Source organism: Pantherophis guttatus, chromosome 2 (assembly GCF_059756535.1).
Source record: "Pantherophis guttatus breed Tessera chromosome 2, ASM5975653v1, whole genome shotgun sequence".
Lineage (NCBI taxonomy): Eukaryota > Metazoa > Chordata > Lepidosauria > Squamata > Colubridae > Pantherophis > Pantherophis guttatus.
This window is the reverse complement of record NC_142064.1, coordinates 93,118,999-93,133,570: the sequence shown is the minus strand read 5'-3', so window position 1 is coordinate 93,133,570 and position 14,572 is coordinate 93,118,999. Positions and strand designations below refer to the sequence as shown.

At 35.3% G+C, this 14,572-nt stretch overlaps 1 protein-coding gene across 6 annotated transcripts in view; it reads right to left on the bottom strand.

Moving 5' to 3' along the window:
• The window catches only part of NRG1 (neuregulin 1), a 156,783-nt gene that overhangs the window by 67,952 nt on the left and 74,259 nt on the right, over positions 1-14,572 (bottom strand). The gene's annotated exons all lie outside the window — the stretch shown is intronic.

Genomic DNA, 14,572 nt, shown 5'->3' with positions numbered 1-14,572 from the left:
TGTCCCCATTTAGCAACCATTTGGTGATGAAAAAGTAATTATTTGGAGGTGGAGAAACTTCAAATATAATTTACTGGATTCCCTGAATGGATTGCCCTTGTAACTATATGGGAAGATGGGGAGGAAGCTAACCACCAGATTGTGAGAACATGAGCGAGAAGTTAGACTAGGAGACCCAAACTCATTAGTAGCTTTAGATTGCAATGAACATTCAATTTTGCAGCTACTACAATTGTTGGCTGAGTAGAGATAAAAATAGCCAGAGAAATCATTGAAGCCATGGGCCCTTTCTCAATCAATAGAAGTGCTGATTTACCACCAGCCTATCAGGTATTTAGGTGCCAAGGGAGCGGAGGCACAAGGAAACAACAATTAATGACTTAATAAAGAGCCCTGGTGGCGCAGCAGACTAAAGCACTGTTATTAACATCAGCTGCCTGCAATTACTGCAAGTTCAAATCTCACCAAGCTCAAGGTTGACTCAGCCTTCCATCCTTTCTAAGGTAGGTAAATTGAGGACCCAGTTTGTGGGGGCAATAAGCTGACTTTGTATAAAATATACAAAAGTATGAAGGCTATTGCTTAACACATTATAAGCCGCCCTGAGTCTCCGGAGAAGGGTGGCATATAAATCAAATTAAAAAAAAAAATAGCCAACCATTAACACCCTAACCAAGAATTAAAAGCTACACACAACCAGGAACTATATAAATATAATATGTAGAACAACCAATATGGAGAAAGAGAAGTTCCCCAATGATGGGCTCCAGCACAAGCCCAAAAGCTTGGAAGAACAAACCTTTGGTCCTGGTGACCGACTGAAATTGGACCCTGCATGAAAAAGTTGCATTTGCTAAATGAGGACTACCTGCAGTGGTTCCCACTTGTCTCCCGTCCCCCAATGAAATTCAGCTAGAACCCAGCAAAAAGATGTATAGCTTAATACCTTTTGAAATAAAGTTGCAATTTAGAATTCAAGCCTGATCCCATTTTACCTGCAACTGGGAGAAGACCACTTTTATTCTGCTGACACCAGACAAATTTTGCGTATCAAAGTACTTTTATTTAGTTCCCTTACAGGTTTTTTTTTTTTAAGAATTGGGGAAATTTCTAGGCTTTTTTATTTGCCCTGATAAATCTAAGCAAACGATAATAATCACAATGATAGCACAATAAAAGCAAAGTGACATTTCCCTTTGCAAGTGAATAGCAATAATATTTTCCCTGATATTTCCAATGAAGCCCAACTGAATTAAAAAAAAAAAAAAACTCTTCCACAATTCTGCATTAAAAAAAAAAAAACAATAGATAGCAATCTCATAGGCATTTTTTTGTGTGGAGGGAGAGAAGACCAATTTCACAGATTTTAATACTATTTAACATGCAGCCCAAAGAACTAACTCTGCAGTGACATTTCAATCACCCAGGCTATTTTTCTCCCAGAACGAAGCCTATTTAATGTTCTAAACTGAGCTCCTTCTCAATGCTCAAATGAACGAAGCATTTTGCTGGCAGTTAGGGGCGCAATAAATCTTGCCACAAAATCCATGCCTGTACTCCCTCAGATGATTAAATAGTCAAGCTCAGGAAAAACATGACACAATTCAAGGGCTGCTTTTAACCCAACTAACAAATAAAAGTGAAAAGAACATTGGCAACATATTTATCTCCCACTTCTCATTATCATCTCCCCAAATAGGAACTAGAAAGTGCTGTCCTTATATTATGACCTGATGCATAATTCATATAACCAAGAGTATTATGAAGCAGCTAGGCAATATTTCCTACTCTCAGAATGCTAAACATATTCCTCATCCAAAGGCTTTTTAAAAAAATCACAAATGCCTAACAATTTCCAAAACTAAAGTATAAATCCTGCAATACAGATAAAACCTTACTATCACTCATTTATTTCATCTGCAAAAAAATACCAATAAAACCAAATCACTCATGATGTTATTATTATTTTTTTTCCCAAATGAGACTTGGGGACTAATTGGTTTGATCAACTATCTAAATTCACATGGCAATTCATCTCAAGTATTATTTCCAGACTTCTCTGGTATATCATGCATGTTCAACACTTTCTTAATCTAAGTGCCTGACTTGTTTTAAAATGAACCAAGGGAGAATGATAGACTGAGGATGGGTAAAGGAAACAGTGGGCAAAGGTGCCAAATACAAATAATCAAAGCCTAATTTTAAACATTCATTTTAAAACAAACAGGATGAAAATCTTCTAAATTGTGGTCCTCAGCCCCCAGGTCGCAGCCCACCACTGAGCTGTGGCCTATTCAGAATTGGGCCATGCGAGTGGCTGGTTGGAGTGCACAGATGTGTTTATGCTCAACTTCCGTGAACAGTGGGGTGGGGGCACTTGAGTGCATGTGTACCAGCCTGCTGCTAATGCAGGTTGAGTTGCATGCATGTATGCCGGCCTGCCATTTGCACAAGGCTTGCGTGCACACCTGTGCCTGATGACCCGCTCCTCACATGGCCTAGTTCCCCTCTACTCCCCACCACAACCTGGGCCACCGAGCCGCAAAGGTTGGGGAAAGCTGTTCTAAATTTTACTATATATTGTAGTCTGACTTGATTTGTAAATTTTTCAAGAAACCTTTTGGAGAAGACTGTTGTTTGCAGCCTTACTGCTTCCAAGCTCATCAAAGTTGCATGAAAATTGCAAGGATAGAAATATATGTTTAAATAACATTACAGTATGTGATGGCAATAGCTAAAATATGCTAAGAATGTTGTAGTCTGGATGTTATGGAAAGCCTGTTTAGTAGTTGCAATCCTAGTGTTCAAAATCCTAAATAATATTCTAGAAGCATTTATTAGATTATTTCAGACTATTTGAATTAATAACTAGATTAATAACTAGATTATTATTTTCAACAGAAAGCTTGACTTCATCCTGTGCCTCTGATAAGTTTATAACATATCATTACCCTTTTAGCTTTTTAACCAAGTAATCAAGCTAAGTGTACATCATTCACGATTTATTCCTCCCCCTGGAAACCAGGCCTCTCTGGTTTCTAGATAAATTAAAATTAAAGCCTGCATATCTGGCAACACTACACAAAGCCTATACTAACTGCTTTTATATTTTCATGAAAATAAGTTTGCTAAGATAGCAACACTGCTTTTGCACAAATAACAATAAATTTGAGAGAGAGAGAGGGAGGGAGGGAGGGAGGGAGGAAGAGAGAAGAATTGATTTAAAAAGTCCCTGCCAAATAAAGGAAGAGAATGTCACTCTGGAGACAGGTAAATAGAAAATAGAGACCACACTGCAAAATATAGTTTTAATTTAGCCAGAGGTTTTGAAGTAACAAATTAAATTTTACTGGCTCTTGTTCCAAGGAAGTGCTGTTCAGATAAATGTTTTTAACATAAAATCATTTTTAGATGCTATAGTTGCATGACATATCCTGCATATAAATTATTCTCCTTTATTATTCAGCTTGTTACCAGTCCACTTGAGTAATGTAGCACTGATACTTCAATTATCCAATGTCAGCCACCAAAGCTGCATTTGACCTCTGTTGTAATGAAGCTCATATTGTGTATTATAGGTAATCCTTGATTTACAATCATAATGGAGACTGCCTACTATGGCCATAGGTTGTCAGAGTCATAAAGCAGGACATCAGGTGATTGACCTGATTTTAAGAACTTTTTTTTTGCAGCCATCATAAAGCAAATGTGACAGTTCTTAAGTGAACCCAATGGCTGTTAATTAAATCCATTGTTTGGTAAGGGGTGTTTTTGCCAAATACTGAAAGTAAATGCCATTTTTTTGGCAAAAATGTCACTAATTGTGGTCATGTGACTATGAGATGCTGTAAATGGCTATAAATGTGGTACTATTTATAGTACTTGGTACCATTGCCAAGTACTCCAAATGTGGTCACATAAATGTAGGGGGGATGTGGACATTGGGAACTTCGGAACTGTGTCATACTGTAAGTAGATTTGAGAAGTCTATTATAACTTTAAATGGTCATGGGTTGAGGACTATCTGTAATCAATTCTGCTAGAAACATCTAAAGTGTAATGATAAGTTATGGATACAGTTTCTGGGTATTTTTATGACATGGCTTGGAAAGTATAAGTGGAGATAAGTCAGTTTGGTGGGCAATGAAGTCAGGAAATATTTCAGGAATTGAATTGTAATCCACCCATAATCATGGACTGTGACGGGTGGCTACAGAAATTGAATGAATGAATGAATGAATGAATGAATGAATGAATGAATGAATATATTGCTATGCAGATATGATAGTTGTGCGTGGTCAATCATGGGGAGACAATAGGATATAATGAACTCTTTGAAATGTATGCACTTGGAATAAAAAACTATCCAAGGGAAAAAATGGTGGATAGGGACAATATTGTGTAAAAATGATTCGGAACTTCTCGTTCAAAGACAATAGAGCAATACTGGAATCAGAGTATAATGTAGAAAGTATTAAGTATTAGAAAGTATTAAGACATGCAGTTTAGCAGTGACTCATGCACAAAGGCACAGATGCTTGGTTGAGATGGCATTAGACCATCTGTGATAAGATTCTGGGCAAACATCTCTGTATATATTCTGAACAAAAATATATTCACTCAAAGAGTCTCACAAGATTCAGTACCAGTGTAGGGATGGAAAATGTTATGCTACAGATAATCAGTCCTTTCCAGCATCACAATTCTTAACTTAAGCACAAAGCTTAGACAAGGCTCAAAAGAGAGAAGGGTAGAAAACCCTCTTTCATACTGAAATCTATACTCATAAAACGATGTGTGTGTGTGTATGTCAGTAGTGGGATTCAAAATTTTTTACTACCGGTTCTGTGGGCGTGGCTTGGTGGGCATGGCAGGGGAAGGATACTGTAAAATCTCCATTTCCTCCCCACTCCAGGGGAAGGTTACTGCAAAATCCCCATTTCCTCCTGATCATCTGGGACTCGGGAGGAAGAGAATAGATGGGATGGGGCCAGTCAGAGGTGGTATTTACCGGTTCTCTGAACTACTCAAAATCTCCACTACTGGTTCTCCAGAACTGGTCAGAACCTGCTGAAACCCACCTCTGGTGTGTCTACACAAGACAGAGAGTGAGCACAAAATCGAATGCTTTGGGACTGTCAACCACATCCAGCTATACTTCTTTTTGTAAGGGCCAAGATTGGGCCTCTCAAGAGCCTTCTGAGTGATGGAATGAATGTGGAGCGTTCACAGGCTGAAACTGAGTTCAGACAAAATGAGAGTTGTTGCCGATTTTGGAAACTGGACTTTCAGGTGACATATTTGTTCTAGATCCGTGATGGTGAACCTATGGCACGCCTATAATGGATGTTAAACAGAAGGAACAAGAGGTCAAGAAATATGCCATGGATTAGCACTTGGTAGAGCAGCCACAAAGGCTTTGAGATAGTTATTCAAATGGTGTGGTGTATCTACACTTACAAAGAACAAATTATGAAAATCATGGTATTTCCTGTGACACTCCATGGAAGCAAGAGTAGGACTTTAAATAATTAGGATAGGAAGAGTATTGATGCCTATTGGATGTTGGAGAAGACTCCTGAGAATACCCTGGACATCCAGGAAAACAAATTGATTAAAAATTGTCATTTGAGGCAAAAATTACAAGGCTCAAGTTATTCTAGCGAACTAGAAAGCCTGGCATATTCATGGAAGGGCAATTAATTTTCCCAAGGGCCACATGAAAAACTGGGACTGTTGCGGAGAGCAGAAACAATGTAACCTGATTTGGTATCCTCAAACTTTGTCATGTCATCTCAGAATCAGAATCGAGCTGGAAGGGACCTTGGAGGTCTTCTAGTCTAACCCCCTGCTCAAGCAGGAGACACTATACCATTTCAGATTGGTGGTTGTCCAGTCTTTTCTTAAAAACCTCCAGTGATGAAGGCACAACAACCTACAACTTCTGAAGGTAAGCTGTTCCACTGGATAATTGTCCTGTTAGGAATTTTCTCCTTAATTACAGGTTGCTTCTCTCCTTGATTGATTTCCATCCATTGTTACTTGTCTTGCCTTCTGCTGCTTTGGAAAAACAAGTTGACCCCGTTCTTTGGGGGAGCCCTCAAATACTGGAATATTGCTATTATGTCACCCCTAGTCCTTCTTTTCTCTACACTGGCCATATCCAAATCCTGCAAATGTTCATGTGTTTTTTGTCTCCAGGCTTTTAATTATCTTAGTTGCTCTTCTTTGTACTTTTTCCAAAGTCTAAATATCTTTTTTTTTTTTTGGGTAATGTGGTGACCAAAACAGTATTCCAGGTGTATTCTTACTAAGGATTTATAAAGCGGCACTAATACCTCACATGATTTTGATTATATCCCTCTGTTTATACAACCAAGGATTGTATTAGCTTTTTTGGCTGCTGATAAAGGTCCTTAGGCTGCTCCAGGTGAGGGGTGAGTGCTCTTTAGGCACAAAAAAGTGTCTCTATCTCCTTGCCCTCCTGTAGCTGCCTGATGACTGAAGGACTGCATGATGACTGCGCAGAGTTGGACACAACTTCTCTTCCTGCCCCCACAGTGCACTTATTTAAATTTGATTTCTAAATTCCGGTTGATTTCATGAGGCTGGACAGGGACAGCCAAGGGGGCCATAAAATGCCCAGCTCTGCCTTAATCAGATATTCTACCTCAAATTTCATCATTCCTGCGGCTATGCTATTCCTGGATATATTATAAAAATAATTGGAGACCAAAACTCTTAGGAACTAGAAAAGGAGTATGATACAAAAAAATTCTCTTCAGACAAAGTCTTGATGATTAATAGAACAATGAAGAGTCTTGGGACCCCACTGATATCCAGTATATCATTGGGGTCTCCTTGAAGAAAACACAATGGGCATGTCTTCTTCAGTTGTATTCTGGTTTTCCAAACTGACCATGGCCTCTGAAACTGCTTAGCTATAATCCCGGTTCTATATTAAAGATGCTTCATTGCTGAACCAGCTGCTTCATTGCATTGCATCAATATTGATTCAGAGTTAGGTTTCTGCACCAAAATCTATTGCATTTCCATTAGCAAGAGTGCAAATGATAAAAAAGATTCCATTTATATCTTTTGAACTGCACACTGCAGAACAAATGCTTTACTACACAGCAACTTGAGCCATAACCTCTTGGAAGGAAAAATGTTGTCTTGTTGCCAACTATTGTGCATAACTCCTGATTTTTGTTCTCCCTGATGTTCTTAAACATATTGACTAATTCACAAACTGAATATTTGCAATCTTTAAAGGACAAATGCTACACAATCCCACAGTAGAGTTGAAGACAAATATTATCAGTCTTTACATGGGGAAATGGTAACATATCGTGTATGTGTGTGTGACACTTTTGATTACTTTTGCTAATGTGTTGAGTTTAATATATGGGTTGTGAAAACGCTTTTGTTTAATATTGTAAAAATATTAAAATTTTTAGCACATCTGCAGTCTTGAAAGATTGAATCCATCATTGAAATGTGGAAGATAAGTTGAAGTTTTTCTATAGCTATGGTGTATATTGTGTATATAGTAAAATTCATTTATTTTCCTGATTCTTGCACAGTGATATAGCCTATTTAGCATTTTAACTTCATGCCTAAATTGCCAGGGCAGAACAGGTAAATTATCTTCCGCAGTTCTCATTTCAGCTTAGTGAAATGTTACCTGTTTTAGAAATTCTAAACCAAAGTAATTTAGCTGCTGTAAATTTATAAATTGCATTAGAAAATTTAGTTATCTAATCTGGATTGTATATATTTGTGTATTTTTATTATAATATACCTCATCAAATCATAAGGTATTTTATCAAAATTTTGTATATTTTTTAAATTTTGTATATTTTGTATATTTATGATTGGGTTACCTCTTTTGAGGGAGCAGGACCGCAAAATAGAATAAGGGGAAAAATTCTTATATCAAATGTATCAAATGAATAATAATAATAATGACAATAATGACAACAACAACAACAACAATAATAATAATACATGTATCAAATAAGTAATAATACTGGATGATTTTATAGGCTGATTGTAAAGATTATACTTTGATCAGTCAAATTCATTGGCCTCTTTCTTACTTTAGTATTTGTTTTTTAAATCAGCCAATAGCAACAAGGGGCAAAATCTGTTAAAAAGAAATGATAAGTAATTTTATTCATAATTTATTCATCATTCATATTGTATGTTTTTAAAATAATTCACTGTATTAGTGTTCTATACTTTGAAACATGTTGTTATTGTGAATTCTATGCAGTAATGTTATATTCTTTTACACCATATGAAATAAAAAAGAGAGTTTCATTCTCAAATTTTAATGTAAAGATCTTAAGAAATTCTTTTGGTGACAAAAAAAAAAAAGTATGGGGAACTGATGAGGCCTGCAGGAAGCTGTTTCCCTTCCATAGCATCTAAATTATTCATCTAAATCAGTCTGATCTATTGAAAGAAACATACTTAATATCTGTCTAAATATTATTATCAATGACAGGAGCAGATTTTGAGTAACAGCCACTAGAATGTGAAAAGAGGATTCAGATAATACCCAATTGAAATGAGAGGACAGGGATGAGAATACAGGTAGTCCTTGACTTAAAACCTTTTGTTTAGTGGATCGTTCAAAGTTACAACAGCATAGAAAATAGTGACTTATACACACTTACGACTGTTGTGGCATCTCCTTGGTCATGTGATCAAAATTCAGATGCTTGGCAACTGGCTTGTATTTATTATGGTTGCAGCGGCCCAGGGTCATGGGATCACGTTTTGTGACCTTCTGGCATGCAAAGTCAATGGGAAAACCAGATTTACTTACCACCATGTTATCAACCTAATTTAACAACTGCAGTGATTCTCTTAACAAGTGTGGCAAAAAAGGTCATAAAAGGGGGGCAAAACTCTCTTAACAACTATCTTGCTTAGCTACAGAAATTTTGGGCTCAGTTGTGGTTGTAAGTCAAGGACTACTTACATAGCAGAATGGGCAGCCAGCAATATTTTATAATTATTATTGTTAATAACTATCCTCTCTAAATTTAAGTTAGCCGCCTTATAGAATAATAAAGTAACATCTAAAAACAGCAACAATAATAAAGCTAGACATAATACAATCAATAAAATGTGCAAACAAAACCAGAATCAACAAGATCCTGAAGACAGAAATAGCAGGACCAAATATTTAGAAAGGCAGATCAAATGCTATTTGAGGAATCACGACGTCCTTTCCTAAATACTGAAAAAATAATAAAGACAGCACCAGGTTTAAATACTGAGGAAAGTAATCTCATATGGCTAGATTTTCAGGAATCACATGACTCAACTCAAAGGCTGGGGACATTGAATAAGGGCATTTGATTTAGAAATTAAGTGCTACACAATTTGATGGGGAGAAAGGTGACCTTTTGCAGATTTTAGGACTACAATTAATTACTTTCATCACTTTCTTCATGTAACTGATGCTATTATGATAAAAATGCTGAGAATGGTGTTTTGGGTCTGCTTGATAATTCTGCCATAAAAATCTATTTATTATCTTTCATATAACATATGAATTCTTGGTATATCTTTTAGTTTCAAGTACTCTACTAATTCATTTTAGAAGCCAAAGCTACTAATCAAACTGTAATGCACAGTAAGTTACATTGATGTTACATGTTTAAATCTTAAAAATTCATGCTTGTGCTGTAGATAGAGGCAGCATTAAGGGTTGGGGGAAAAACAGAGAGTGCTTTTGGGTGAAACTTCAAATAATCTTAAATACTGCCGCACAGTATGTCTACATGGTTGTGCAGAACTGCTTAAAGGATAAGTTAGGAAAATAGAATTTTTTTTTCCTTTTAGGAAGAAAATTAACCCGAAATTTAACTCATTGCACTTTTAACCAATCACGTCTTTTCAATTTCTTTTAAAAAAAGGTAGTTAAATAATAATTTTGTTCATCTTTTGAACTTATTTCTAGCAATAGAGTCATACTGTTTGTGTTTGATAGGAAACAACACATTTTGTATAATACAAAGTTGGGCAACCTGTAGTCTCCAAGTCTGCTTTTTAAAATTTCTTATCTAAACCTTCAATCTGTAGCCTGCGATGAGGATGTTTCATCACTGGTTTGCTCCCTGAATCTCTTGATTATTAGGAATATTGCAATCACTGAGGACAAAAAGTTGGCAACCATTATATAGAGCACTAATAATAATAAAAAAAGATTAGTAATCTTTTAAAATGTGTGAGATCTACCTGAAAAGTTTATTAAAGAATGTGGTAGCAAAATCATTAGACCCAAGTTTCAAATTTCTAAAATCCTAGGCAGAAGATGAGTATTGTCTGGATATAAAAGTTCTCTAACTTTACAATCCTGCTCTTTCAAATCATCATACTCATCAAACAGCATACGGAATAGAAAAACAAATGTGAATGAAAAATGAGGAATGTTAAAAAAAAGTACATAAGGTGAGAACATTGATAGTGATAAAACATTGGAAGCACAGATTTGGAAAAAAAGAAAGACATGATATTGAATGAAAAATTGAAACCCATTGCAGCATAAAATCGCTTCCCCCACAAAAAAAGTAATTCTTTTTCTTTTTTCACGTTGGCAACTGGGAATTAAACTTCATTCATATGTAAATTGTTCCTTTTAAGCTACTCATTTTTTTTCCTTTTAGCTTGCTTGCCTAGAAGCAATAGAATTGGTCTCTTATGAACAAATCAGTCATGTTACATTGGCTGATCTGATCACAAGCCTGTACAGATCTGATTTTGTACTACCCTATTTGCCTCTAAACAAAGATAGTTAAATTATGGCATAGGCTTGCCAAAACCAAACCATAGTAGAAGTGCAAGTCCAGGAAGAAAAGGGAATGACTAATTCTTGTTTTGCTAATAACCAAGACAAAGTAAAAAATGAGTCTGCATTTAGGAATTTGATTAGCTTACATGACTTGCAATTCATGGAATGATCAAGTAATCTCTTCTGAAAAAATAAGCTGCTGATGCAGGTATTGGCATAAATGGAAATTACATGAAAAAGTTACCCTGGTTAAGGATTAGGACTAATTATGTAGTAATTTTACATTCAAATGGCAAAGTAAATTCTACAACTCAGGCAATCAAAACCAAATGGCTCAATTCTTTTGTCTGTAGGAAGGGAGCAACAGGTAGCTTGAAGTAAACTACTTTTACTTCAATACAAGTGAGTTTCTCTCAAAGTTCAATCATAACTTCTGAAATCATTGGAGTTAGAGAAATTGTGACAAAGTATTTTTAAAAAAAGAATAAGAAAGAACACAAGTCTGCCTATGGAATCATGCACAATTGTCTTGGTATATCAATTTTTAATTTGATTTGACTTTTTTGTCATTTGCTCAACATTTTTTTGAATAAGTAATGCAATCATATTCTACTAAGGCTCTAACAATTCTGCTTGACTGAGTAATTTTGAAAACACCTGCAAAGATACACATTTCATAATCAAACAGGAAAAGCAACAATGGTAATTTTTCTCATCATTTTACTCAGCCTTTCTTCATTCAGAATCCACTGGAAAATATTCTTTATCTTAAAAAAAACCCAAAATTGATTGCAATACAATATACCTTTTAGGGAGATCCATTTAATTAAAAATTACAAGGGCAGTCATATTTATTAAGAATGCATTTTATGTTTGCATGTGAATGAAAAAAATTCTGCAAGACGAATATTGTCTCCATAAATTAGTTATATTCAAGAACCTAATCTAAATTGTTTAAATTGTGTTTTTATTTAGGATGTTATATTGCTGTTGTAGTCCAGAAACAGAAGGTTTCTAACAGACTATTTGAGAAGCAGTTACTATTCTCCAAAGTATGCAAGCTTAGATTCAGCTAGGATTTTCTTTAAATAGGTCTAAATCCACTGTTTTAAAAAGCCTCATAATGTCCTTCTGTTGATTAGGCATTAAGGATGCTCTGAGCTGTTCCTGGTGGCTTTCAGGAATGCAGAATCTTTTACTTTATGCTTCTAAACATTTTTGTCTCATCTATTATCCACATACAAGGAGTTAACAATAAATAGACAAAAATATAGGTAATGAAGCTGTACAATGGAACCAAGTCAAGAATGGTCATCTTATTTTTTTGGCCATTAGAGGACAATAAGAATGATCTCTGCTGAAAAATGCAGCACAGAATCTTCCTCTAGCAATTAAAAGTATGTTCAAACACAAGATAAAAAGGCTTTACTTCTTTAGCACAGTAGCAACAAAAATATTTATAATATACAATACAATATATATATAATATTACAGAAATATTTGCTATAATCCAAACGTAGATACTACAGTAATTGCTGCTTTTGTACAGTTGTGAAAAAAGTATATTTCTATCTCTTATATGTTTAGTATTCATGACACCAATGTAGGATTACTGAAATAATTATAGCAAAATATGACATTCAATTGACGTGAACATGCCATGCCTATGAATGTGTAATTAAAAAAAAAATTCTCACTTCAGGAAAAGAAATATGAGATTTATTTCAAAATCAGAAAGATAAATTGACAAAATGTTAGGTACTAAAAGGTAGACAATTGCTTGAAACTAACGTTAACAGAGACAATTGCTAGGAATGTTCTCTTTCTGACTCCAGCTCAAAGAAGAATCAATTATCTTTTGTCAGGCTATGACCTTGAAAGATGCAACCCCAAACAGAATATGCTGAGTTGGAGAGAAAGGAAATGAGATTCTGCCATACACACACAAAAAAATCCAGCTTCAAAATTGACCTGTCAGGCTTTGAACTATACTTAGTTTGAACAGTGCAATGAAGCTCAATGCTTCCTTACATGCATATGCTTCACTGTCTTCCAACAATTCCCCTAATGGATTTCTTGTACAATCCGCTCCAATAACATGCAACCTCTAATTTATGATTGGGCTAGGCTGTAAGTCACCTCTTGCCTCTTTACATTTTATGGCAAACCTATTTTTTAAAAAACTTGTAACATTGTTCTCTCTTCTGTAAAGATTTTCATTGCTGCAAAACTTAAGATAGACTGATTTTAAATGCAAATGAAAACATAACCAAAGGTATCTCTGTATGGAATTAACGTGGAGTCACCTCCTTCCTTTATTCTGCAAATATATGAGTTAATTGCATTGTGGATAAAATCAACCAGCTGTTATAACTCTCTTTTTTTCCCTTGTAGAAACTTATTCAGTGACTAGGGTATAAGCAGACGCCATATTTTTGGCCTAATTTTATAATATTGAAGGAACTAAATTCCCTTCCCAGTTAACAGACTGTTGTATTCCAGGGATTTTAAATTCTGTATTTATAGATCTTTGGTATTTTCTGCTCCTCTGGAAAGACTTTTTTTTTTTTTTGCTAATGATAACCCATTTGTCAGCAGCATTATTTGGAAGGAAGAAAAGATGACACTGTAATGTACAAAAATGGTCTAAAGCAATCTTGATACATGACAGTTACTTAGATGGTCTTTACTATCCAGTGATCCATCCTTTATTTGACAGGTTATCAGTTCAAGATAAGTAGAGCTCCAGCCAATACTTCTGTAATGAATTCTCAAAGCAAAAAGTACACGAAAAAGCTGCATTGTAATAACCTTCAATTCCTCCAAGTGAGACTATGTCATCTGAAATATAATAACTAGGCAAGAACCAAACTGTAGTTGCTGAAAATGGATACAGTGTTCCTGAAAGTGATAGGATTTCTGAATTGTATAACTCAAGTCATTCATACATGAAAGCTATAAGCCTAAAGTTATTAATCTAGCAGAAGAATTCCAAGAACTTGTGTAGACATGATTTTTGAAAGGGCAAAACTGTTCCAATGACAGAATTTATGAGACATGTATCCACACAGAAGAGAAGATGCATCTTTGATACATCATGCTCTCAGAAGGAATACCTACAAAGCAGCTTGGTCAAGGAAAAAAGAGGGAGAATATTCTTACTTTAAAAGTGAATATACATCAAAGGAATAGCCAGTGTTCTTCACTTGCATGTTACTCTTAAACATTATGAATCACTTCAAAGCAGCTTTCTGATTCAAGACACACCATCCACAAACTGCATTGTCACAACAGTTGCATTTTAATAAACCTCAGCACTTTTGTTCTCTAATATTAGAGGTTATTCTATTAAATGTTCGAGATACAAATTATTTTGATAAAAAAATAAATGCTTACTTTCAGGGCTGTACATCAAATTATCCCATTACATTTTCATTGCTTACAAGTTTGGTATGTTAGTGAAAAAAATTAATGTTTTCTCTGTTTTCTGATTTCAACAGTAAGAGGAATGGGGATAAAGTTATTAATTTAAACTGATGGGTCAAGATTTGGCCAATCAGCAAAGAGGGGGTGTTTTAAGTTAAATTATTCAGATATTCCCAATCCTGAAAAAAGTTTATATACACTCCTTTTCTCCCTTGAATGCCACCCTGACCTACATTTCTCAGGTATAGCCTGAAAAGGAGATGGTCCAAGTCAGGTGCATTGTGTTTTGATTCCAAACTGGTTAGCCAAGGTCAAGGGAAATACAGTCTGTATATG